Source organism: Anabrus simplex, chromosome 2 (genome assembly GCF_040414725.1).
Source record: "Anabrus simplex isolate iqAnaSimp1 chromosome 2, ASM4041472v1, whole genome shotgun sequence".
Classification (NCBI taxonomy): Eukaryota; Metazoa; Arthropoda; class Insecta; order Orthoptera; family Tettigoniidae; genus Anabrus; species Anabrus simplex.
In genome coordinates this window covers 597,789,780-597,816,167 of record NC_090266.1, presented here as the reverse complement: position 1 = coordinate 597,816,167, position 26,388 = coordinate 597,789,780, and the positions used below count along the sequence as shown (strand labels likewise).

At 41.9% G+C, this 26,388-nt stretch overlaps 1 protein-coding gene across 2 annotated transcripts in view; it reads left to right on the top strand.

The window, feature by feature from the left end:
- The window catches only part of LOC136862937 (uncharacterized), a 636,984-nt gene that overhangs the window by 9,111 nt on the left and 601,485 nt on the right, over nt 1-26,388 (top strand). The window contains exon 2 of one of the 2 annotated variants that reach the window (XM_068225819.1): nt 12,852-12,874. The exons of the other annotated variant lie outside the window; for it this stretch is intronic. The gene's annotated coding sequence lies outside the window, so the exon portion shown is untranslated. The remainder of the gene's footprint in view (nt 1-12,851; nt 12,875-26,388) is intronic. 2 annotated transcript variants of the gene reach the window in all.

Genomic DNA, 26,388 nt, shown 5'->3' with positions numbered 1-26,388 from the left:
AATTATTGCCATTTGCTAATATCGCTCTCCGTGATGCAAACAAGTCAAAGGCAGGCAGCAGGACTTGGTTCTGTGTAATGCCATTAGATGATGTTAATGTTGCCACTTGCTCCAAAATGTCAATTTCATTGCACTAAATGAGAAGTATTAACGATTGTATTTTGTCGGTTATCGCTTTAAATACGCGAAAACTTCAAAGCAGAGAGTATAACATATTTCAGTCTTATGCCAATAGGTGATGTTAACGTTATTACGTGCAACAAAATGACCATGTCACCTCGTTCAGTGAGAGGCATTTTATCGAGAAAGAACCAAGCATACGAAATTCCATCTCAGCAGAATCATCTCTCTACCACAGAAACACCTACAAGATCAACATTAGTTGTTATTCCTCAAACTTGGGTGTCCAACCCATACGGAGTCAGGTATGAAGTGATACGAAACTTCGTAGAGATTTCTTACGACCGGATACCCTTCCTGACATCAAACTCATCAGAGGAAATGAACGACGTAATATGTGATAGTGGGAAGGGATAGAGTGAAACCCCATGCCGGCACATAGCCTACTCCTGTCAAATAGCACCAAAGGGTCTGCTCACGGCTTTACGTCGGCATCCGACGGACGAATCACCATTCAACAGCGTCATACGCCCTCACTCCATGTGAGCATTGAGAAGAGGTTTGGAATTTAATCCGAGCTTTTGGCGCGCAATCTGGTGACTAGAAATAGTATACCACCACCTCTCCTACCCTGACGACCAACATTCTAATTGTTAAAAATATTTCCGACCAATGGGACTCGAACCACATAATTACGGAGTCCGAATATTAAGCTCACGCCTTAACGATCAAGGCGACCATGCGAATTTTCATACCCCAGAATGGAAAACGCGATTCATTCATTTCGTGGAAAGATGGTATTTTTCACTAAATATTTCAAGTGTGATGGTCATCATTGCATTTTTCTTGTAACCCATATATACTGTAACTTCGGTGATTGAAACATTGTTTTCCTTTTTAAAACATCTTGCAAAGAAGGCATAACAGAGTCATATTCCCTCACTCCGTGATTAAAAATTGTATACTACAACCTTTTCTACCCTGGTGGCCAACATTCTAATGTTCTTTTTGTTTTGTTTTTTTACCCTCTACCCTCAATACAGGGACCGCTAGTGCTGGTTGTGGATCACGCTGGAGTTTTCGTCCATTCATGTCCTATATGTGCTCGTTTGGGGACAGGTCGGGGCATCGAGTAGGCCAAGGCAACATGTCGACACTCTCTAGAGCACGTTGGGTTACAACAGCGGCATTGAGACGTGCATTATCCTGTTGGAAAACACCCCCGTGAATGCTGTTCATGAATGGCAGCACAACAGATCGAATCACCAGACGGACGTACACATCTGCAGTCTGGGTGTAGTGTGATAACCTCGAGAGTGATCCTGCTGTCATAGGAAATTGCTCCCCAGGCCAGAACTCCCGGTGTAGGGCCAGCGCGTCGACGCCGCAGACAGGTGGAATGCAGGCACTCACCAGGCCTCCTTCTAAGGAACACATGACTATCACCGGCACCATGGTAGAACAGGATTTCATTGGAAAACACAACTCTATCCTTCAATGAGCTTTCGCTCGACACCATTGAAGTCGCAAACGGCGGAGGTTTGGGGTAAGTAGAATGCACGCCTTAGGGCGTCTGGCACGGAGCTGTCTTTCAGTTTGCCGATTTCGAACAGTTCGTTGCTTCACTGTGATGCCAACTGCCGCTCGAATTTCTGCTGCAGACGCAGTCCGCTGCGCCAGAGCCATACGGCGAATATGGCGGTCCTCCCTCTCGGTAGTGCCACGGGGATATCCGAAGCCCGGTCTTCTTGCGAGCGTACCTTCTCGTGACCACTGCTGCCAGCGCGCATACACAGTGGAGACATTCCTGCCAAGCCGTTCTGCAATAGCGCGGAAGGAAAATTCACCTTCACATAGCCCTATTATACGGTCTCGTTCAACCGCAGTGAGTTGGTGATACTGGCCTCCTCGTCGTCGTAAAGGCATTCTTGATTCACTCAGTCATTCCGTCCAATCTCACAGGTAACTAACGTTCTCGCACGGTAGAGCCCGTATTTAACGCAAACCTCATGTGCAACGTCATGGGGCCGCTACTAGCGCCACGCTGATGCGATTTGAGAAATTTGAATCAACGTCATCTTTCAGATGTATAAACACACCTACCAACGTTCGTTAATCTAGCACCACCCCTTCTTGGTGTTCGGATGTTTTTCCCGCCTGTGTAGTTTTGTTCACCAAAAAGTTCAAGTATGGTAATCATCATTGCATTGGTTCTTTTAATTTATATCTGCTACCAGTTTAAGTCTCGTACGTTCCCGTTTTCTCATTGTACATTATCTGTGGGGGGTAACAGAACTCACGATGTACGTACAGTAGTTCGACCTCATGCCGATATATATATAGCTGTGGATATACGTCGTTATGGCAAATGAGACAATAACTTCGCTGAGAGAATCTTTTTTTTTTCGTTTAAAAAGTCGTGGTCGTAAGAGGTTCATTGTATTTTTCTTGTAAAGAAGACCTAACGATCTGTGCCTGGTAGCAATTCCAGCGGTTAAAACTTTCTCGACCTCTCAATATCCCTGTGAATGACAGATAAAATAGGATTATATAGACTGCCAGTTTAAGCGGCCATTTCGTTGTCTGACAAAGGGTCCGGTCCCGATCAGGCCCGTTAAGAGGGCTTTCACTTTAATGTTAAATATCTGTAAGTAAAGTTGATACTTCTGACACGAATAAAGAAAGAAAGAAAGAACTATAATGTCATTGATTTTACGCCCTACTTACCACTTTCCGAATTTTGGACGACACTAAATTGCTGGAATTTTGTCCCAGAGGATTTCTTTTACGTGCTCGTAAATCTGCCGATATGAGTATTTGACCACCTGTAAATAACACCGGACTGAGATGCAATCGAACCCGACAACTTGAACTAAAGAGGCCAGCGCTGTTCTTAGCCACTCGCCCACGCAACAAATTTCAGCTGGACTCTTAACTAGTAAACATATATGTTTTTATATTGCTAGATGCTTTACGTCGCACCGACACAGATCGGTCTTACGGCGACGAGTGGGAAGGAAGCGGCCGTGGCCTTAATTAAGGTACAGCCCCAGCATTTGCCTGGTGTGAAAATGGGAAACCACTAAAACCATCTTCAGGGCTGCTGACAGTGGGGTTCAAACCTACTATCTCCCGAATACTGGATACTGGCCGCACGTAAGCAACTGCAGCTATCGAGCTCGGTAAACATAAATTCAAAGTAATGTTTTGACTAAGACATGAGTCTCATTGGGTGATATGAATAAAAATGAGATGTAACTCGGAGACAAGTCTCGAAGGAGGATTGAGACAGAAGTCACTTGCGAGACAGAACTCGTCATGTATATGAATAAAGTTTGCTTCTCGCTAACGAGACTTGTCTCCTTCCGCTTGAGACGAGTCTCGTACACTGGCTCTGGTATCTGTCACCTGACGAGTGAATTACTACAAAAATTGGTTTTGTTGGAACAGATGGAAGTGTTAGATTTACAAGCGAAAAAGACTGAAAAGCGACAGTGTGTTCTCGAAAAAACAGAAGAACTCATATCAGTGCAAAAACAGATTTTGCAACTGCAAATGGAAAATCTTTTACATGAAAGGGAGAAACGAGCAGAACAAACAAGTACAACCGAAGTGGAACACCCACCGATATTTTTTTCATTTAGAATAGTTCTTGACAGACTTTTCTTCTTCTTCAGTTGTGTTTCACTTGGGAGCCTATTCTGCAAACTATAGGCTACCTTTCGTATTAATCAATATTCAATAATCACTAGTTCTTATTTCAATTCTTTCCAGGCTTACATAAACGTAGTGGCTCGTACACTTGGTATACTTGAACCCCAGCTTGTGAACGACTGATTTAAGGTTTCTTTTCTTGTAAGTTTCCTTCAAGATATTGTGTAAGAAGTTACATTGTATTTATCATCACATTCAGGATCCACATACAAATGCACAATTTTCTGCGGTCATTGAAAATTACTCAACACTTTTTAGCACACGCTTCGTACTTCATTCTTCACGAATATGAAGAGTTTATTGACCATACCTGTGCATAGCTAGGGGTGTTTCTGCATATAATGTACTTTTTCTACAATTTGTTTTACGTCGCACCGACACAGATAGGTCATATGGCGACGATGGGATAGGCTTAAGAGTGGGATGGAAGCGGCCGTGGTCTTAATTAAGGTACAGTCCCAGCATTTGCCTGGTGTGAAAACGGAAAACCACGGAAAACGATATTCAGGGCTGTCGACAGTGGGGCTTCAACCCAGTACCTCCCGGATGCAAGCTCACAGCCTCGCGTCCCTAACCACACGGCCAACTCACCCGGTATATAATATACTACCAATACCTATATACTGTTGTATAAACTGTCTAAATTGCAAACTTAGAAACAATACAAAATGCTATCCATATTGATAAACGAAGGGAGTTGTTTGATTTGGACCGGACAAATTGCAATGAAAGTAACATGATGAGCTAAGACATCCGGAATTCAATGGTGAGAACCGTTCTGCCGTGAAATAACATTTTCGTACCGGTATTTATTGACAGTAAATTTTTGCTCCAGTTTTAAATGGAACGTGATGTGTAGATGGCAGCGATTTCAATGAAACATGGTAGGATGGTCAATTAAGACATCAGGACATCGCTGCATGACGTTATGTAGGTTACCCGCAGTGTGACAAAATTAATCACTTTCACCAAGAATCCGAAAGTTTAAGGCTATTTGTAGCATGCAAGTTTATATACAAATGACGATGATTTCATATTACATATTTTAGCCTCAATTGTAAACGACAAAGAAGTATTAAAAGCCTAATATTTTGAAATATTCATATACTGTGCATGTTAGTAAAATGGATTTGACGAGCAAAATCTAATTTTCACTCTATAGCGCACTGTTTAATGTAACTTTAAAATATAACTATCAGTGCATTTCTACAGTGCATACACGAGGTCAATACAGCTGCAAACCACCCAGCTGTTCTTTAGCAATTAATTATAACCATGTCGTTGATTTTATGACAAAGTGAATATCAGCAATAAATTTAAGACAGGTAGATTGACAATTCATGGAAGTTTCATCGAAATCTGTCTGATCCAAACCAAATGCTTCCCTCGTAGTATTCGGCGCAAGTGAGATTTTGGTGCGATGGTTGAGAAAGAGCAGCACTCATAGAGGCAGTAAATCATTGGCTGAATAACGTCATTATGCGAATTTGTTAAATGTTGTGAAGCCAGTTACAGCATATTTTTTTCAAGGGCACGAGCCGCCGGTTGAAACTTTTAAATAAACTTAGAAACAGTGCAATCGAAAAAGGCATGGGCAGGGAATTTTACGGCACTTAAACATAAATGGGATAGCTTACATCAGGACCAAGGATACTCGCACATTCGTTCAGTACCATTTGGCCAACATGTGATAGAGAGCGATAATTTTCAGACTTGAAAAAATATCCTTCCAGATATCAAAATGTGAATAATAATAATAATAATAATAATAATAATAATAATAATAATAGGTAATAATTTCGTGTGGCTATTTCTAGCCCGGTACAGCCCTTGTAAGGCAGACCCTCCGACGAGGATGGGTGTCATCTGCCGTGTTATTCTAGTGGAGGATAGTGTTGTGTGTGAGTTGCAGGAATGTTGAGGATTTAACGTTAAAATCTCTGACCCGACAACGAATCGAACCCGGAGGCCTCCTGAACCGGAAAGTACCACGCTGACCATTCAGCTAAGGAGCAGGACAAAGTGAATAATGAAAACCTTGAATAATTGTAAGTCATATCTTAAACATAGCTATGTTGCGTTTCGGCCTTTTCCGTGATTGTGAATTAATTTTATTTATAAAATGTTAGTCGTGTTGTGAATAGAAAAAATGTCAACGTACAGAAAAAATCACAAATGTAGAATAGATTAAGAATAATTAAAGTAATGTAACAATTACTAAGAAAATTATTAGAAGTGTATGTTGCACGGTTTTGCATATTTCTGGTTCGATTTTGAACATTTTAGACTTTATGATGCATGTAAATCCTATCGCAAATGGCTACCATCGTCATCATCTTTATCATTATTGTTATATGAATGTATCGTGTATTCGCTCCAGAAAATGTGCTACGCATTCCACATTTTCTTTCCGGTAACGGTAGAGATATTTATAATCATGTTCGAGAGAATTTCTTCGTGGTTTATAAATTTTTCTTCTCCGTTGCAAAACCATCATAAACTCCGCCATCACGTTTTCAGCCTGATTCTATCGGCTTGAGTCACCTTCTGGGCTGTCTCAAGAAATTCTGAGACCAGTCTCCATTCAGAGAGACTAAACTCCAGTTTATTCATATACATTTGGAGTTGTGTCTCCGAAAGAATCCGCTAACGAGCTGTGTCTCAAGGAGCAAAGGTCACTGCTGAGACATCGCTTTTTTATTCATATACATTTGAGACATGTCTTAATATTTATGAGACAAGAGACACGTCTCCGGTTTATTCATATCACCCATTGTCTGTACCACTGAGCTGATGTTCGTGTTTTCCGTCCTGAGACTTGCTCATGTGAAGCTAGTTAACTGTGTATAAGATGACGCTGACGTGACTAACAATCAAAGAGACACTCATCCGTTTTCTTGAGGGTGTCGCCACTGGCTTCTCACCTCGTGGAACCCAGTCTAAACAAGCGTGATTTTGAAATGATAAAATATATTCCATTGGTTTCTAGAGGTCCCGTCGCTGCGATCATGTTGTCAGCAGCCTGTGTTATTTTCCTATATCCATTTTCTGCCTTTGAGATTGATCATAATCATACTTTTCCAAACTGTATCTGCAGCTGGAGAATACCTGCTTGCATGTGATTTTTGTGTGTGTTTGTGTCTTCAGTCCATAGACTAAACCTAACCCCATGGCACTTCAGCCCTGAATGGCCTTGGCCTACTAAGCGACAGCTGCTCAGCCCAAAGGCCTGCATATTACGATGTTTCGTGTGATCACCACGACGAATCCTCTCGACCGTTATTCTTGGCTTTCTAGACCGGGGCCGCTATCTTACCGTTAGATAGATCCTCTATTATAATCACGTAGTCTGAGTGGACCTCAAACCAGCCCTCAGATCCAGGTAAAAATCCCTTTCACGGCCGAGAATCGAGCCCGAGGCTTTCGGATAAGAGGCAGGCACGCTACCCTTACACCACGGGGTCGGCAGTCCATAGACTAGTATGAAGCAATTCTCCTTGCAACTCGGGCCTGCGCTAACACTTTGATTGCTTCGCAACTACTACAGCCTGTGTCTACTGTACCGTTCCTAAAGCGTACACATCCGTCAAAAACTAACTGGGGAAGTCCCGGAAACCTATAGGTGTGTGACGGTCGAGGCTCTGGCCTTGTGATCCAACTTGGCGGGTTCGATCCTGGCTTAGTCCCGTGGTATTTGAAGGTGCTCGTCCGTCTTCTTGAGGGCGTCGCCACTGGCTTCTCACCACGTGGACACAATTTGAAACGTCAGCCTCGTGTCGGTAGACTTACTGCTACGTAAAAGAACTCCTGCGGGAGTAAATTCTGGCAACTCGGCTTATCTGAAAACCGTTAAAAATCAGTTAGTGGAACGTAAAACCAATAATATTATTATCTAAGATGTTTCTTATCATCCTGTCTTTTCTTTTGATGAAATATCGCCAAATCGTTCCCCTCTCACCAATGTCTCTCTTCATCAGTGATTCAATTTATCCTACTCAATTCCAGTATTTTCCGTAAAACCACATATCTCTTTCTGAGCTAGATATCGCCCATATTTCACTCCAGATAACTGCCAAGGCTCCAGACGATTATCTTCAAAAACATCTTGCTAATTTGGATGTCAGTGTCTCAAGTGAGCCATTTTTTCCCTTAAGAAAGGCCTTCCTTGTTTCATCCTGACTAAATTTTATGTACTTCATACTTCCTCTATCGTGAGTTATTCTGCTTTTCTTCTATCTTCTTCTATCTTAATCTGTTTACCCTCCAGGGTTGGCTTTTCCCTCGGACTCGGCGAGGGATCACACCTCTACCGCCTCAAGGGCAGTGTCCTGGAGTTTCAGACTTTGGGTCGGGGATACAACTGGGGAGAATGACCAGTACCTCGCCCAGGCGGTCTCACCTGCTATGCTGAACAGGGGACTTGTGGAGGGATGGGAAGATTGGAAGGGATAGACAAGGAAGAGGGAAGGAAGCGGCCGTGGTCTTAAGTGAGGTACCATCCCGGTATTTGCCTGGAGGAGAAGTGGGAAACCACGGAAAACCACTTCCAGGATGGCTGAGGTGGGAATCGAACCCACCTCTACTCAGTTGACCTCCCGAGGCTGAGTGGACCCCGTTCCAGCCCTCGTACCACTTTTCAAATTTCGTGGCAGAGCCGGGAATCGAACCCGGACCTCCGGGGGTGGCAGCTAATCACGCTAACCACTACACCACAGAGGCGGACTATTCTGCTTTTCAAGTAACAATATTCATCTACTTCCTTTAAGATTTTATTTCCTTAATCGATTATTTCTAATTTATAATATTTTCTGCTTTAATCTCTAAAATACCGTGGTCTAGGGGTTGACGTAGTTTCCGCCCAATTGCCCTATATTCGATTCTCAGCTCTACAAAATGTCAATGCTAGTTCCAGGGTCTTGAATGAGTACAACTCGGTTTTAGAACACAATTGAGAATAGGAATTTGTGTTCAAAGTATTTCATTCCCAATCCCTTCCTTCCCAATCTCAACCCTGATTTACTTTAAATGTGCATAATAGTGCGGATACACTGAAGTGAGTGTCTGGTGTTGTTGACCATGATGTCCTGAGATACTTACAAGAGGAAACAACTCTTTCTTGGTCGTATATGCATTCACACTCCTAATTGCTTGGAATTGAGTCAACAATAAATGTTTCGCTGAATCCACGGATGGCCTCTTCCTGCTGTCCACTGTGCTTTCATGTATTTATTTCCACATTGGCATGGTGAACAGGTATAAGGTAACAATTTTCGTCCATAGTAGGAAATCTTGACGTTTTCTTGGAGGAACCTGCCATTGTTACGTAAATGTTCATGACTGTCCACCAGAGATCTCGGTGAAGAAGGCAGAGGAAGTATCGTCGTTGCGCCTGCAATAACCACTAGGTGAAAATATTCCTGTTTAGGAATTGGGTTGGTAAGGATCTGTCTCATCTGTGCTTCAATCTTGTGCAATGATCCTCAAAGAATTCTCGTTTCTAATGAGATATGTAATGCGGGTCAGTATTTCTCCAATACATAGCTGTCAGATAGTGGTTTTTGCAGGCGAAACGACGATGTGTATCCGAAACGGCGCACGTGGTGCAGTAAGAGATTTTGCTTCCACGTTGTAATGCATCGTATGGTAATGCTAATTAGGAGGCGAAAGAGTGATCCTAAGATGTTAAATATTTGATTGAGCGAGTTGGCTACGTGGTACATAACTCACTACAAGCTTGAATTGAGGAGACAGCAAATGCCGAAGCTGTTATATAATTCAGTATACGGCCACTATCCACCACGTCCTAAACTTTCCCATTCCAGTGTCGCTGAAAACCTGCGTATGTTCCTGCGATATTAAACCGCTGGCAAATAAAATGTGAATAATATATCGCTCGTCTGCAGGGACTTTATACATAACGCTTCAAAACTCTACCACCAGTTTCCCACATATTTTGAAATTTCAACGTTTTCCGAAATTCCTTCCTTTCGCAGTCCCCCGTCAGCGAGTGATGTCAGAGAAAGGGAGTGAACACGGCCTTGAGCGCTCTGTGAACATCAGTCAGCATCAGGCACGTACAACTGCGCACTGTGTACACACGCTGGATGTAGTATATGCACCTTGCACTAAATAATAATAAGAATGGATTACTGATACGAGGCTGGTGGATTTGAGCAGCTTCAGATACCACCCGATTGAGCCAGGGTCGAACCTATCATCATGGGCACAGAAAACTAACCTCCTGAGACACTCCCCCCGGATGATGTTATTTTAACAAAAAGATGCTAAGTTTTAGTACTAATATAGAATATAGTTATTTCATCTGGCAAGATTAAGGCCATTAGGCCCTCTCTTCGATCTAAGGAGAAAATTCAATATGTATACCTGCACAATGAAAGTAAAGTTCAAATGAAACGTGTTACAATCACTAAACTATACTGCTTATAAACACAAAAGTACCGGGCGAGTTGGCCGAGCGCGTAGAGGCGCGCGGCTGTGAGCTTGCATCCGGGAGATAGTAGGTTCGAATCCCACTATCGGCAGCCCTGAAGATGGTTTTCCGTGGTTTCCCATTTTCACACCAGGCAAATGCTGGGGCTGTACCTTAATTAAGGCCACGGCCGCTTCCTTCCAACTCCTAGGCCTTTCCTATCCCATCGTCGCCATAAGACCTATCTGTGTCGGTGCGACGTAAAGCCCCTAGCAAAAAAAAAAACACAAAAGTTATACTAAAAATGTTAATGAATGAGAATGATAATGGTGTACACTATAATACTTGTAACATAACTACAGTATTCACGAAATATTAAATTAGCTCATTTCTATAATCACCGGGCGAGTTGGCCGTGCGGTCAGGGGCACGCGGTTGTGAGCTTTCATCCGGGAGATAGTGGGTTCGAATCCCACTGTCGGCAGCCCTGAAGATGGTTTTCTGTGGTTTACTATTTTCACACCTGGCGAATGCTGGGGCTGTGCCTTAAGGCCACGGCCGCTTCCTTCCAACTCCTAGGCCTTTCCTATCCTATCGTCGCCATATGACCTATCTGTATCGGTGCGACGTAAAGCAACTAGCAATTTCTATAATCGTCAGTGATAACAGTTGGTCATATACCGTGTGTACATAGCTTGAAGAAAGCCAGATCTATAATTAATATAGCATATGAGAAACAAACCAGAACTTCAATTACCTACTACATACTGGTGACAACGTTGGCTGAGACTATCAGGTGAGGCCCCTCCCACAGAGACAAGTAGTATGCTCCACTGTTGCGCTGAAGAGATGAAAAATGAGTTTGTGTATCTTGTGGTATCGATAACACTGTAGACGGGGTGAAACTGAAAACGCATGTAGGGAGATGAACATGAACAGAATATTCGATGAAGAAAGCAGGAAGCATAAAGCATGTTAGAGTTTTGGCCCATAAAGTTCACTGTAGGCAAGTGGAATATGATCAAAGCAACGGAGGGCACATACTTAGCGAACACAGGCGTATTGCGCGTGTTGTAGTTCGTCATTAAGAGTATCAGTCCGGTCGTTGTATACGGTGTCACATTAATCGGGGTAATTCCAAAGTAAAAACTAGATGTTCCTTTAATACCCGACAAAATATGCTGCGGGACCTTCTAAGTGAGCTACGCGTCGCAAGCATTTATCTGAAAACTCTGATAATGTGCTAATTCCATGGAAGATGTTCGTCCATGAAAATACCAAGATATTTGACTGATTTCTTCAAACGCAATGGATGCATTTTGTTGGTAGAGTTTTGGTAAGGTGAAATTATTTATGATCATTGTACCAAGTCGTGGGTGAGAAATTATTATAGCTTGAGACTTTACGTTTATTAGTCTTAGTAATGGTTTTCCGTGATTTCCCATTTTCACACCAGGCAAATGCTGTTGCTGTACCTTAATTAAGGCCACAGCCGCTTCCTTCCCACTCCTAGCCCTTTCCTGTCCCATCGTCGCCATAAGACCTATCTGTGTCGGTGCGACGTAATGCAACTAGCAAAAAAAACTTAGCCTTAATTCATGTGCGTCAGTCCAGTTATGGTGGTGGTGGTGGTTGTTTAAAGGGACCTAACATTTAGGTCATCGGTCCTCAGTCCAGTTAAAAATTGCTTGTAAGTACCTATTGAAACGTAACATGTCATCAGTTATTCTTCCAAGTTTAGAGTGCAGGTCTAATTGTATATCACCACCGCACATGTAGTGCCTGCAGCTGTTAAATGATGTAGTATCAGTGATATAGACCGAAAATAGAAGCAGTCCTAAGACAGACCACTGTGGGATACCAACATCTAGGGATCGCCAAGATGAATACTCGTTATTTTTAGTGCTTACACACAGATGACGAACGCGGAGGTACAATTTCATTCAATGGAGACAGTTCGGAAAGTAGTATATCTGCGTAGCTAGCTAGGATTGTAGCATGTCTTTTATCCATTGCATTGCGAATATTGTCTGCAACCTTAAGTAGTGCGGTAGTAGTTCTATGGTTGCGTCGAAAACCAGAGTTATGTTCGTCAAGAATTTTGTGAGTTTGCAAGGAGCTGAAATTTGTTGGTGTACAATTTTTCCAGAAGTAATGAAACGGCCGATACGATTCTTACTGGTCGATAATTAGTAATGTCTTCAGGAGGTGACCTATGGGGGAGGGGGAGAACGGCATCTCTCCATAAAGAGGGAAACGCGCCAGTCATTACTGAATGATTAAATGTTTGAGTTATAATAGGTACAATTATACTACCTTAATAAGCTCTGTGTTGCCCATCCTTTTCGATTTCGATTTGATTCCAAATATGCCTTGCTTAACTTGCGAGGAAGATACATGAGAAAAGGAAAAAAACTTTCTCTTTCAGGTGCAGAGGATTTGCAATTGCTGTTTAATATTTCACGTTTCTTGTCTGTCAGATGTATTTCCAGGAGTGATGAAATATGTATTTAGCGAGTCCAGGAGTACGCCAGTAGGATGGTCGTCTCTTTGTTTGCCTATTCATGTGTTTCTTGGTTCTTTCCAGGTCTGCTATCCTGTCTTAACTAGGTATGTGCATGTCTGATCTTAGCGTTGCGTACTGCTTGTGATGTCTTATTTCGTAGCCATTTAAAATCGTCAAAATTGTCTTGCGTAGGTTGACGCTGAAACTTCCTACGTGCAGCATCTCGACTTGGCATTAGTTTCTCCAGCTCCGGACTTAACCACGGTGCTTGGGGATAGTGTTGCGTGAACTGATTTCAGAGAAGCATGTCGATCATGAAGTGTGATGAGATATTCAATGCCGATGCCGTCAACAGTCAGTACGTGGTGCCATTGAACATCTTGTGCGTCTTCAGTAAGCATACTGTAGTCAGATTCAAGGAGATCTCTGAATTGCTTACGCTCTGTCATCCACACAAGAGTCTGTTTGGTTTTTGTTTCAGTCGGTCCAAGTCTCCACGGATAACAGCATCAGCTACGAAGCAAGGTTTCTATAGGCTTTATTTATAATCGCATCACGAATTGGCATGGTGTAGTTAGCAAAACGCTTGACCGCCTTTGTCCCTTGGAATTAAACTGGTAGTATTTTCTAATGTAGGTTAAGTGAATCCCATAACCATCTTCCATTTCAAAAGTGGAAGTCTCGCTTTGAAGTCGCTCGACTCGACGGGTAATCTAACGCCTGACCCTCCGGGTTAATCAAGCGCAATTTTACCGCTGGGCTATAAAGCTCCTTATTTCGTGCATAAAATTATTCAATTTCTAGAATATGGACAACGTCAGACATTTTACGCAAAATAATACCCCAACACTTAAGTATTTTTGACCGGGGGAGTTGGCCGTGCGGTTATGGTCGTGCAGCTGTGAGCTTGCATCTGGGAGATACAGTAGTGGATTCGAACCGCACTGTCGGCAGCCCTGAAGATGGTTTTCCGATGTTTCCCATCTTCACACCAGGCAAATGCTGGGGCTATACCTTAAGGCCACGGCAACTTCCTTCCCACTCGTAGGCTTTTCCTATCCCATCGTAGCTATAAGACTTATCTGTGTCGGTGCGACATAAGCCAATTTCTTTCATTTTTAAATATATTTGATAAAATGATGTATTTGCGAATTCATCAACACATTTTAATGTGGGAAAAATCTCTTCAGTAATACTCTAATTCGTTGAATTCTATCCGAAACTTACAGTTCTGCATTAACGTTTCCTTGTAAAAGAAGCAAAGAAATTAGTTAAGCGCGAACGCAAGATATGTTTTTAAAAATGTGTAGTGTTGCAACGTCGCGCTAACTCATTGAAGGTTAATCCAAGTACAAATTACATTGTGTACCAGTGAGGAAATCTAAAGGTAATTATGTATAGTATATGTCACTTAGTGGATTGTGTAAGAATATAAAATACCAACAGAAGCTTCTTGTCAGATACCTGCCACACGATAAATCACAACAGACTACCAGGGCCTCTCAGGGTGCATGCACTGTACACGGTGCAAAAGACGACTTCGCTTGGTTGACCAGAGTGCAGACCCCCACTCCTCGATTTGGAGCAATAGCGCTGTCTCTCTCTTTCCCCACGCCTGCCTCGCTCAATCTCCCCCCCCCCCCATCGTGTCTCCCTCTTCCTCACTTGCTCCGTAACGCTCCAAATCCGAGCCGAGTTGAGCCGAGCTTAGCCGAATAGCCCAGAGACGAAGCGTCGGTCCAAGCCGAGCCGAGCGGGACCGATGCACTGTGCACAGGAACTCTGCACCGCTGTTTGCGCGCGTGAGGTTTTGGGCGTTTGAGAGGCCCTAGACTAGACGAAAAAATTAACCTCGTCTTTCGTAGATTCCGCTCGACAAAATAAAACTAGCCTGGCCTGAGAAACATAAGACTGACGGCGAATTGACCTTTGTTAATGAGCAGGAGAGCTGCCCATCACGGGCAATGCTGGAAACTGTGATTTCTATGTACCAATCAGTTGCTATCACATGTCTGCTCGTGTGAATCTCCCGAGTCTCCTGCGTCATGTGTGTGGGTGAGTGAGAGGAGCAGACGTGTTTAGCGATCAGTTGAATGCAACACAAAATGGTGCTCAAGATTAAACAGCGCGTGTTCATTTTCGAGTGTTATGCGGAGCACGTTTTGAGGAAAACCTGTGTGGTGAAAAACTTAGTGGCAAATGGCGTGAAACGGGCTTTGTAGCGGATAACATCCTTGACAATCCGAAAAGAGTTCGAACACCAGAAAACATTGCTCGAGTGAAGAAAAGCCTGGAACAAGATCCGACGAAACGTATCAAAAACGAACTTGCATCGTATCCTTACACAGTACTGTTCTGCATGCGTTGAAGCATCCAGACGAACCTTCGCGTGTTGAGTTCTGCCGGTGATTTCTGACAGAATTGGAGTCACGACTTTTGAATCCTCAGCTATTTATATCTTCAGATAAGGTCATTTCCTGCACCTTATGTGGTGTTCATTAACATGGGTCAGTTCCGTATCAGTCCTATCGTAAATATTTTCCGGGACAGTTACTTTGCCTACTCGATATTATATAACAACTTCGACAAACCATATGCTCCATAGGTAAAGGATGATGAATGTGAAAGAATGCGAGGTTCTAAGTCCCCTTAACTGACGCGTCTACCATTTGGGTGGGTGGTCCAGGAGCACATAGGAAAGTCATCAGTCCTCCATCTGGTACAAAGGGGCACTGGTGTTCTAGTTAATTTAAAGCGTTTGTACGTTTAAACAGTTGTATAAGGCAAGAGATTGTGAAATAACCACATACGAGGCTAAATCAGAGGAACAATGTAGGTGTTCTTAGTGGCATGGGTGAATATAAAACAGTCATCGTCACAAAGACATTATTGATGTGCGATGATTCAAAGTCTTCAGCTAAGCCAGGTTCTTGTACGTTGATTTCGTTCCATTCAGCCTCAAATTGCTTAACTTTCTTATTTACGCCAAGAGTCAAGAGAGGTGTATGCATGTTTTCCTTTAAACGCACTATTCAGGAACTATTCCATACAAGACGTGTGTAAACATTCTAATACGACAATTAATAATTCAACAAATTGTTGCAGCAGCACTATACATCCAATTAACTAGCACATACCAGCCTGTTGTACGCAGACAGTTATCATTCTAAGGAGAAATTGACAAGCCTAACAGTGGATTCTTGTTAATATGAGATTTGTTAATCTGTGATTCGTAAAACAATGAGCAGTGTTAGTGTACCTTACGATTTTATTTCAACCAACAACAATTATTTAGCTGGGTAGCATGAGCCTGTGAGTGATTGGTTGTACTAGAGTGATTACTCGTCCTTCTGACAACTCTGCTCTGCTGCTGTAATTTATTCCATAATCCTTGTTTCCTATGAACTGGTGACCTCTCCGCTCTAACAGTGGACCCATTTTGTAATGCTACTTGCACTTGCTGGAGACATAAAAATATTCACGTATTACAGGAGGTCAGATTGCGCAAGTACTCTGGACTGTTTGTAATTTTAAATGCATCCAAGCATGGTTCAGTGACCCGAAAAGGTCCTAAGTTCATAATTGTGTCATTTCTTGGCTAAATGTTGAGCAAGCACGTCTTATACTTAACAAGACTCCAGATCATGAAAATCATCTCACAGCATGTAGTCAAACCTCGAATTATTGATTGAGCGACGAATTTTCACGTTTAACTGAAGTAAGCTTGAGCTTTCCTAAATATATTGGGAATAGGCCTAGACAAAATGGTTCGAAAGTTGAACAACCACAGATAATTGAATCTATGAATATACATACAATACTTAGGATATTCGCCTTTGATATGTAAAGAGCGACCTTGAAATGGCTCTCATACACGTAGAGACTACACTATTAATACCTAGCGAACTGGACGTGTTGTTAGGGGCACGCAGCTGTGAGCTTGCATTCGGGAGGGAGTGGGTTCGAACCCCACTATCGGCAGTTTTGAAGATGGTTTTCCGTGGTGTCCCATTCTCATGCCAGGCAAATGCTGGGGTAAAGCGACTTGTACACTTTTAAGGATATCTGATACGTTGAACATATAACTTTTTTTGCTAGATAGGTCTTATGGCAACGATGGGATAGGAAATGCCTAGGAGTTGGAAGGAAGCGGCCGTGGCCTTAAGGTACAGCCCCAGCATTTGCCTGGTGTAAAAATAGGAAACTACGGAAAACCATCTTCAGGGCTGCTGACAGTGGGATTCGAACCCGCTATCTCCCGGTTGCAAGCTCACAGCCGCGCGCCCCTAACCGCACGGCCACCTCGCCCGGTGAACACATAACTTAATGTCGTAGTCTATCCCTGAACGTTGACTACATATTTAGTGCCTGAGCTTTATTTTGTACTAACTAACCTGCCTGTTATCCAAATAACCATATAGGTTACAGTATATTGCACTTGACATGCTTGTGAAATATGGAATATAAGAAGAAAAATGCACATAAATGCACCGACTGGCTATCCGTGGGATAGAAGAGTGTTTATTCATTCACTCATGCATTCATGCACGAATACAATTCAATCATGGAGTCATCCATTCATCAGTTCATAACTCATGAATCTCTCCCCAGTTGGTGGCTATCCGTGATTGGGAGAGAGGAATCCAGTCCAATCATTCACGCACTCATTCATTCATTTAGGCAGGCAGTATTTCATTCATTCATAATGGAATGTGCTATTCAATCCATCAGGTCACTCACTCTATCACTCATCAATGAATGCTCTTTCCCCAGGTATTGGATATCCGTGATCGGGTAAGAAGAGTGTTATTTATTCATTCATGCACGAGCGCATTTCACTCAGAAATAATCCGTGCACTAATTCATTCATTCATTTATTTAGGCAGTCAGCATTTCATTCATAGTGGAATGTACAATTCAGTCCATCAAGCCACTCACTCAATCTATCACTCATTCATCAACGAATGCTCTCTGCCCAGTTAGCGGCTATCCGCTATGCACGACCATAATTACATCCTGAAATCAGGCTTTCACCAACTCATCTAGTCATTCACTCGTTCAATTCAGTCATAATGTGTGTTGTAATTGATGGATAACTCTATAAGACATATGATACAAAAGTAAGAACTTAATAAGCTCAGGAAGGAGAAGGTACATGTTGGCCTAGACTATGTAACATTGTTAACATCTAAGACAATGTAAATAATATGTAGTGTAGTAATAGTCAAATGATTGTTAGAAGTATGTAGTGCATGTAACGAATTTAATGAATTGCAATAAACGAATGCTGTATCCATTTTCAGGCGATAAAGAACTAGTGGATATGGGAGTATTCTATTCTAAATGCACCAGCACTAAGAGAATAATTTCAACAGACGAAACCACAACATATAAAAGATCAATCAATCAATACCGATCTGCATTTAGGGCAGTCGCCCAGGTGGCAGATTCCCTATTTGTTGTTTTCCTAGCCTCTTCCTAAATGATTTAAAAGAAATTGGAAATTTATTGAACATCTCTCTTGGTAAGTTATTCCAATCCCTAACTCCCCTTCCTATAAATTAATATTTGCCCCAGTTTGTCCTCTTGAATTCCAACTTTATCTTCATATTGTGATCTTTCCTACTTTTATAAACGCCATTCAAACTTATTCGTCTACTAATGTCATTCCACGCCATCTCTCCGCTGACAGCCCGGAACATACCACTTAGTCGAGCAGCTCTTCTTCTTTCCCTCAATTCTTCCCAACCCAAACATTGCAACATTTTTGTAACGCTACTCTTTTGTCGGAAATCGCCCAGAACAAATCGAGCTGCTTTTCTTTGGATTTTTTCCAGTTCTTGAATCAGGTAATCCTGGTGAGGGTCCCATATACTGGAACCATACTCTAGTTGGGGTCTTACCAGAGACTTATATGCCCTCTCCTTTACATCCTTACTACAACCCCTAAACACCCTCATAACCATGTGCAGAGATCTGAACCCTTTATTTACAATCCCATTTATGTGATTACCCCAATGAAGAGCTTTCCTTATATTAACACCTAGATACTTACAATGATCCCCAAAAGCAACCTTCACCCCATCAACGCAGTAATTAAAACTGAGAGGACTTTTCCTACTTGTAAAACTCACAACCTGACTTTTAACCCTGTTTATCAACATACCATTGCCTGCTGTCCATCTCACAACATTTTCGAGGTCACGTTGCAGTTGCTCACAATCTTGTAACTTATTTATCACTCTATAGAGAATAACATCATCCGCAAAAAGCCTTACCTCCGATTCCACTCCTTTACTCATATCATTTATATATATAAGAAAACATAAAGGTCCGATAATACTGCCTTGAGGAATTCCCCTCTTAATTATTACAGGGTCAGATAAAGCTTCACCTACTCTAATTCTCTGAGATCTATTTTCTAGAAATATAGCAACCCATTCAGTCACTCTTTTGTCTAGTCCAATTGCACTCATTTTTGCCAGTAGTCTCCCATGGTCCACCCTATCAAATGCTTTAGACAGGTCAATCGCGATACAGTCCATTTGACCTCCTGAATCCAAGATATCTGCTATATCTTGCTGGAATCCTACAAGTTGAGCTTCAGTGGAATAACCTTTCCTAAAACCGAATTGCCTTCTATCGAACCAGTTATTAATTTCACAAACATGTCTAATATAATCAGAAAGAAATGCCTTCCCAAAGCTTACATACAATGCATGTCAAACTTACTGGCCTGTAATTTTCAGCTTTATGTCTATCACCCTTTCCTTTATACACAGGGGCAATTATAGCAACTCTCCATGCATCTGGTATAGCTCCTCCGACCAAACAATAATCAAATAAGTACTTCAGATATGGTACTATATCCCAACCCATTGTCTTTAGTATATTCCCAGAAATCTGATCAATTCCAGTCGCTTTTCTAGTTTTTAACTTTTGCATCTTATTGTAAATGTCATTGTTATCATATGTAAATTTTATTACTTCTTTGGCCTTAGTCTCCTCCTCTATCTCGACATTATCCTTGTAAACAACAATCTTTACATACTGCTGACTGAATACTTCTGCCTTTTGAAGATCCTCACATACACACTCCCCTTGTTCATTAATTATTCCTGGAATGTCCTTCTTGGAACCTGTTTCTGCCTTAAAATACCTATACATACCCTTCCATTTTTCACTAAAATTCGTATGACTGCCAATTATGCTTGCCATCATATTATCCTTAGCTGCCTTCTTTGCTAGATTCAATTTTCTAGTAAGTTCCTTCAATTTCTCCTTACTTCCACAGCCATTTCTAACTCTATTTCTTTCCAGTCTGCACATCCTTCTTAGTCTCTTTATTTCTCTATTATAATAAGGTGGGTCTTTACGATTCCTTACCACCCTTAATGGTACAAACCTGTTTTCGCATTCCTCAACAATTTCTTTAAACCCATGCCAGAGTCTGTTTACATTTATATTTACCGTTTTCCACCGATCATAGCTACTTTTTAGAAACTGCCTCATGCCTGCTTTATCAGCCATGTGGTACTGCCTAACAGTCCTACTTTTAAGACCTTCCTTTCTATCACATTTATTTTTAACTACCACAAAAACAGCTTCATGATCACTAATACCATCTATTACTTTAGTTTCCCTATAGAGCTCATCTGGTTTTATCAGCACGACATCCAGGATATTTTTCCCTCTGGTTGGTTCCATCACTTTCTGAATCAGCTGTCCTTCCCATATTAACTTATTTGCCATTTGTTGGTCATGCTTTCTGTCGTTCGCATTTCCTTCCCAATTGACATCTGGCAAATTCAGATCTCCCGCTACAATCACATTTCTTTCCATGTCGTTTCCCACATAGCTGACTATCCTATCAAATAATTCTGAATCCGCGTCAGTGCTACCCTTTCCCGATCTGTACACTCCAAATATATCAAGTTGCCTATTATCTTTAGATATGAGCCTTACACCTAGAATTTCATGTGTCTCATCTTTAACTTTTTCGTAGCTTACAAATTCTTCTTTCACCAGAATGAACACTCCGCCTCCCACCCTTCCTATCCTATCTCTACGATATACACTCCAGTGCCGTGAGAAAATTTCTGCATCCATTATATCATTTCTCAGCCATGATTCAACTCCTATTACAATATCTGGTGAATATATATCTGTTAAATTACTTAATTCTATTCCTTTCCTTACAATACTTCTACAGTTCAACACTAACAATTTTATGTCATCCCTACTTGATTTCCAGTTCCCTGTTCCCTTATCACCGCTCCCTAGGCCATCCCGTTTCCCTGAATGTACCTCCCTATTACCCTTCCAAACAAATTTCCTAACTTATACGTACCACTGCGGTTTAAATGAAGGCCATCTGAGCGCAGATCCCTATCTCCTACCCACCCATTTGGATCTAGAAATTTCACTCCAAGTTTCCCACATACCCACTCCATAGTCTCATTTAAATCCCCAATCACCCTCCAGTCAGTATCCCTTCTACACAAAATTCCACTAATAACAATCTCCGCTTTCTTAAACTTCACCCGTGCTGCATTTACCAGATCTCACACATCTCCAACTATGTTGGTACTTATATCAGCTTGCCTTACGTTGTTGTACCAACGTGAAACACTACCACCTTCTCCTTCCCCTCCTCCCTCTCTTCTACTTTCCTCAACATCTGCCTCAACCTAATTCCTGGATAACACTCTACCCTGGTACCCTTTCCTCCACACACACTTTCCCCACGTGTCTAACGATGGAATCTCCCATGACCAGAGCCTCAACCCTACCCACCTCGTTTGATCCCCTCCCCTCCTGGTCAGCCCTATCTTTCCTGATAACTGCAGAAGCTACTTCCTCCTCCCTTTTCTCCTTCCCATGACCCTGTTCCACTTGTCTTTTCCTATCATCTACTCTACATTTTCCTTTCCTACCTTTTCCCTTCCTCCTACTCCCACACATCTCAGCAACAGTTTCCTGTCCCTCATCTTCCCTCCGTTGTTCTACCTGGAGTGACTCGTACCGATTTTGCACAGACACCTGTCCTGAATTCTGATCCTGAATAGAGCTCTTAGCCTGCAATCTCCTTCCCCTTAGAACATTAGACCACCTGTCTTCTACAACTCCTCCCTTTCCTTCCCCTCCCTCTTGTACACCTACTGTAACCTGTACGTTGTTTGAGGGAGTCCTATCTTCCTTCCTGTCTTCTGTGAGAATCCTAATTATCTCCCTGAAACTTTCCAACTCCTCCCTCATACCCCTCAATGCCTCGCCACACCCACAGAAACTACACTCGCGCTTCTTAGCCATTCTTTACGGGGGGGAAATGAAATTAAAAATAAAATAACTTATTTGCAAAAAATAAATGAACGGAGGGATATATTGTCTGGGATAGTACACAACAATAAGGTAATTAATATACGACTACACTACAATACTACTTAGTCGTGCTCTATTTTTTATCCTACAACCCCTGACAGGATAAAAACTGCTGTTAATTACTGAATATCGAAAGTAATAGCCTACACAAGAACTACACAATTCCAAAATGCAATTAAGCCTATTCTAATTACAACAACAGTATTTTAGTACGAGTTTCTACGGATACCTCTACTACACAAGTACTACACAAATATTTTACAATAATAAAATAATCACACTAAATTCTAATAGGATATTACTCGTATACTACTGTACAGTACACTACAGTAATGTTAAACTACTTTCAGACGTATCCTAATTACGGAACCGTACCGTATGTCACTAAACTAAGCACAACAGAAATGAAATTTGCAAGAACTACTGTACTCAAAGATTACCAACGAAGCTAAATGCTTAGACAAATTATTATTAGTATTACGGTCTAATAGATACACACGAAAAATAACACACGAATATAGCAGGCAAGATACGACACTATCTAAATGTACTGTATCTATACTACAATGTATCTACACTACACTACCCTGCGTTTGGTTAAATGCTTAAGTATCGAAAAGATTGCCGTACACGAAGAAAAACACGAATATAACTGGCAAGATACTATCTAATATATTATACCTTATCTTCACTACAATTCTACTGAAATGCGGTTATGTGATTATTACAGCTGGTGGATTACTATTATGAAGATGTGCATGTATGTAGAGTTCAGTACATCCCACGTATTTCTTTCAAGTGGTGTCTTGTGGTGCTAGATGTTGGTTTATTATACCATTAGCCTTGTTAGCCACATTTCTGTCCTTTAAAGTCATCGCTTTCCTCATAGCCTAGTGGGAAAAGCCTATGTTATAAATAAATCTATTCTGCAACTGGCGAGTTATTTGGTAATAAACTTGCGGGCAGCTTTGATAAGGTGCATTGAGCTACCTCGATTCTTCACTCAAACGAGAAACAAAAAGCATCCACCTTTGATACCAGGAAGTAGAGTTTTATTGTTGCGGTGCTATCCTGGTCCGTCACGAACTAACCTGTGTGTTTTGTTAGCTCATTTACGTGGGTGTTTTTCTGCTCATCATGGTAATGCTGACTTTAACTTTAGAGTAGATACTTCCCCACTCAACCTCTACATCATGCTGAGTTATATTTACGACAGTATTACAAAAAACGAGGATATTCTTCCCATGGAATGTTGAAGATCTTCAACGTAAGAGATTTCAAATGAATTCTAATTTCACAGCACAACCGCAACACTAGACAAGCATACAGCGAAGTTATGCTGTACCTTGACCATTGACTGCTGGGATAGATGGCGGTCATCTCGTTTTTACTGTGTTAAATCACGATAATAGTGTAAAATTATAGAAAATTACATTTTAATTGGTTCTTGTATGTTGACGTCCATTTTGTAGTTGTAACAAAATTTATTGAACTAAACTAACTTCACTGTATCTCCTTAAACAGTGAACTCGAACAAGTGTTTGCTGTTGTATAGGTGCGTAATCCTCGGCAGCTGACTCCTAGGACAGAAGCACTTGACGTCTTTTTTCTCTTAATAATGTCGTGGTTAGAAGTGCATTTCTGGTATAACAGTGTCCATCAGTGAATGGAGTTGTAATTGTGTCAAAATGAGATGTATATGTGTGTATAATTCATATTGTTCAAGAGGGTTAATGTTGCATCCTTTATGGCTGGAGTGTTCAGTTTTCAACATTCCTTAGTTCCCTACGCTCCCTAATACGGGGAGTACCTGTGAACTCGGAAGACACATTGTGTGGTCGCCTCTATCGACTATCTTTCAAACTGGTATCCATTAATTTCCCTTTGTAACCCTAGACACGTTCTGGTATGGTACCTGTCTGATGACTATGGCCGTTAGATGTCCCAAGGAAAATTCAAATCTTAACACAATTTTAATACAGTTTACAGTTTTAATACATTAGAACTCGTCATTAGACAGATTGCACACTGAAGGTAAGGGTATGGAACTATTAAATAGAATACCTCGAGTCCTAAGTTAAGTCCCAACAGCACTGATGAACTCTGGGTGTTAGGTGAGATTATATAGATAACCACCCTATAATAATAATAATAATAATAATAATAATAATAATAATAATAATAATAATAATTTCCCTATCAAGAGATTTTGATATGAAAATATTAAACTGAATCGAAGATATATACGGTATATCGAAAAAGTCATGAAGACAACGTGCAAATAGTTCCTCAAGTGTACAAGTGGTTACGGAGTAGGACTAGAAAATGTTCCATCTTAGCACTTTGTGGACGACGACATGCTGCAGGTGGTGATATTCAGCAACTCTTGTCACTTATGAGTGTCTTGCTCTTACAAGGAGACCTTACCAATATGTCCTCACCGACCTGATCCGTTTTCAATATACAGTAAGTAGATGAGCAATGTACTCGTATGTTCTAAACCAATGGGTGCTGAGTCAGCATTTTCGCACGAGGTCATTGACCCCAAGTTGAGTAGTAAGGCTATGGAGGTTCGAAAATAAGGTCATTGACCTCTAGTTGAGTAGAAAATCTATGTAGGTTCTAGACCATTGTACACGGAATAACGTCATAACCTTGCGTACGAGAGCAAGCCTAACCTCACAGACTCCATTGGAGGGGCCGAAATGGTCAGGGAATGACCTGGGGTGCTTTTGACCACTCTAGGTGAGGTTAGGACGTCATACCCTTACGTACGAGGGCAATGCTAACCTCACGGACCACTTTGGAGGAGCCGAATTGGACGGGCCCCTTGAGGGATCCGAGTCGGAAAGGTCACTGACCCTTTTGGAGGAGCCGAATTGATCGGGTACTTATGGAGGAGCCACAAATCGATTACGTGACCTGTAGATGAGGTTAACCTAACCTTGCGCGCGAAGGCTAACGTAACCTCACACACAAGCTCCCCATGGAGGAGTCCAATCGGTTAGGTGACTGGTAGTTTAGGTTATGACGTGTTAACCTAACCTCGCCACGATAAACGTCAACCTAACCTCAGACGGGTTCCCATTGGAGGAGCCAAACTAGTGAGGTGACTTGTAGGTGTGGTTAACACGTGTTTAACCTAACCTTGGCCACGAACGGTAACCTAATCTCACGCAGGCTTTTTGTCGTCTCCCCCTTGGGGTAGTGACGGAGCTGTGACGTAATAAGCGTGGGCGATTTAAAAATGCATGCTTATCTTTACATAACCGAACGCGCAGGCTTCTTCCTAACAGAGCTGTGACGTCACAGCGTGACAAATGACTATCAGATCCCGCTACAGACATATCAATGCGCTCTCGCGCCGACTTTGTGAGTTACCGGCGATTTGAAAATGCTTGCTTATCTTTACACAACCGAACACGCAGGCCTCCTCCTTACAGAGCTGTGACTTCACAGCATGGGTGATTTGAAATGCGGACTGCTGGCTAAGGGTGCATGACGTTATAACCTAACGTGTCTCCATTCCTTGTCCCGTTTCTCTACGGTGTTGGGTATGTGGTGAAATGAGACTGAATGATGGATTTTTATAACCGGATGACCTTCCTGACGTCAGTCCTATCAGGGAAGATAATAAGATGAAATGAATGGCATGATATAGTAGGAAGGGAGAGGGTAAAACCGCTAGTGGCACATAGCCTTCACCTGTCGAATAGCATCGAGAGGTCTGCTCAAGGTTTTATGTCTCCGTCCGACGGACAAATCACCATCAACAGCGTTATATGCGCTCACCCCATATCAGCACCACAGAGAGGATTGGAATCCTCGACCCGGCTGCGAATCGAGCCCGGGGACCCTCTGAACCGAAGGCCACAACGAAAAGAGCCTGTGTGTGAGGTTAGGTAAACACACACTCGTTAACATTACTTCCAGGTCACCTATCATCCCGTCTAGCAGCTACAAGAATTAAATCATTAACTCATGCACAAAAAGCACATGCCATTTTCGTTTATTTTTCTTTTAATATTGACAAGTCTGTTAAACTTATGTCATTCATAAGTCTTTGAACTGGAAAGTAAGCTGCAAACACACATGTGAAATAATACTTTCCATACAATGTACGGAAAAACACGCGATATAAAATAAATGATCGATTTTTTTCAGTGGAGTTACAACCTCCCCCTCATAGAATTCCTCCTCCCTCCTTATAGAATAAAATCTATGAGGAGAACATAGG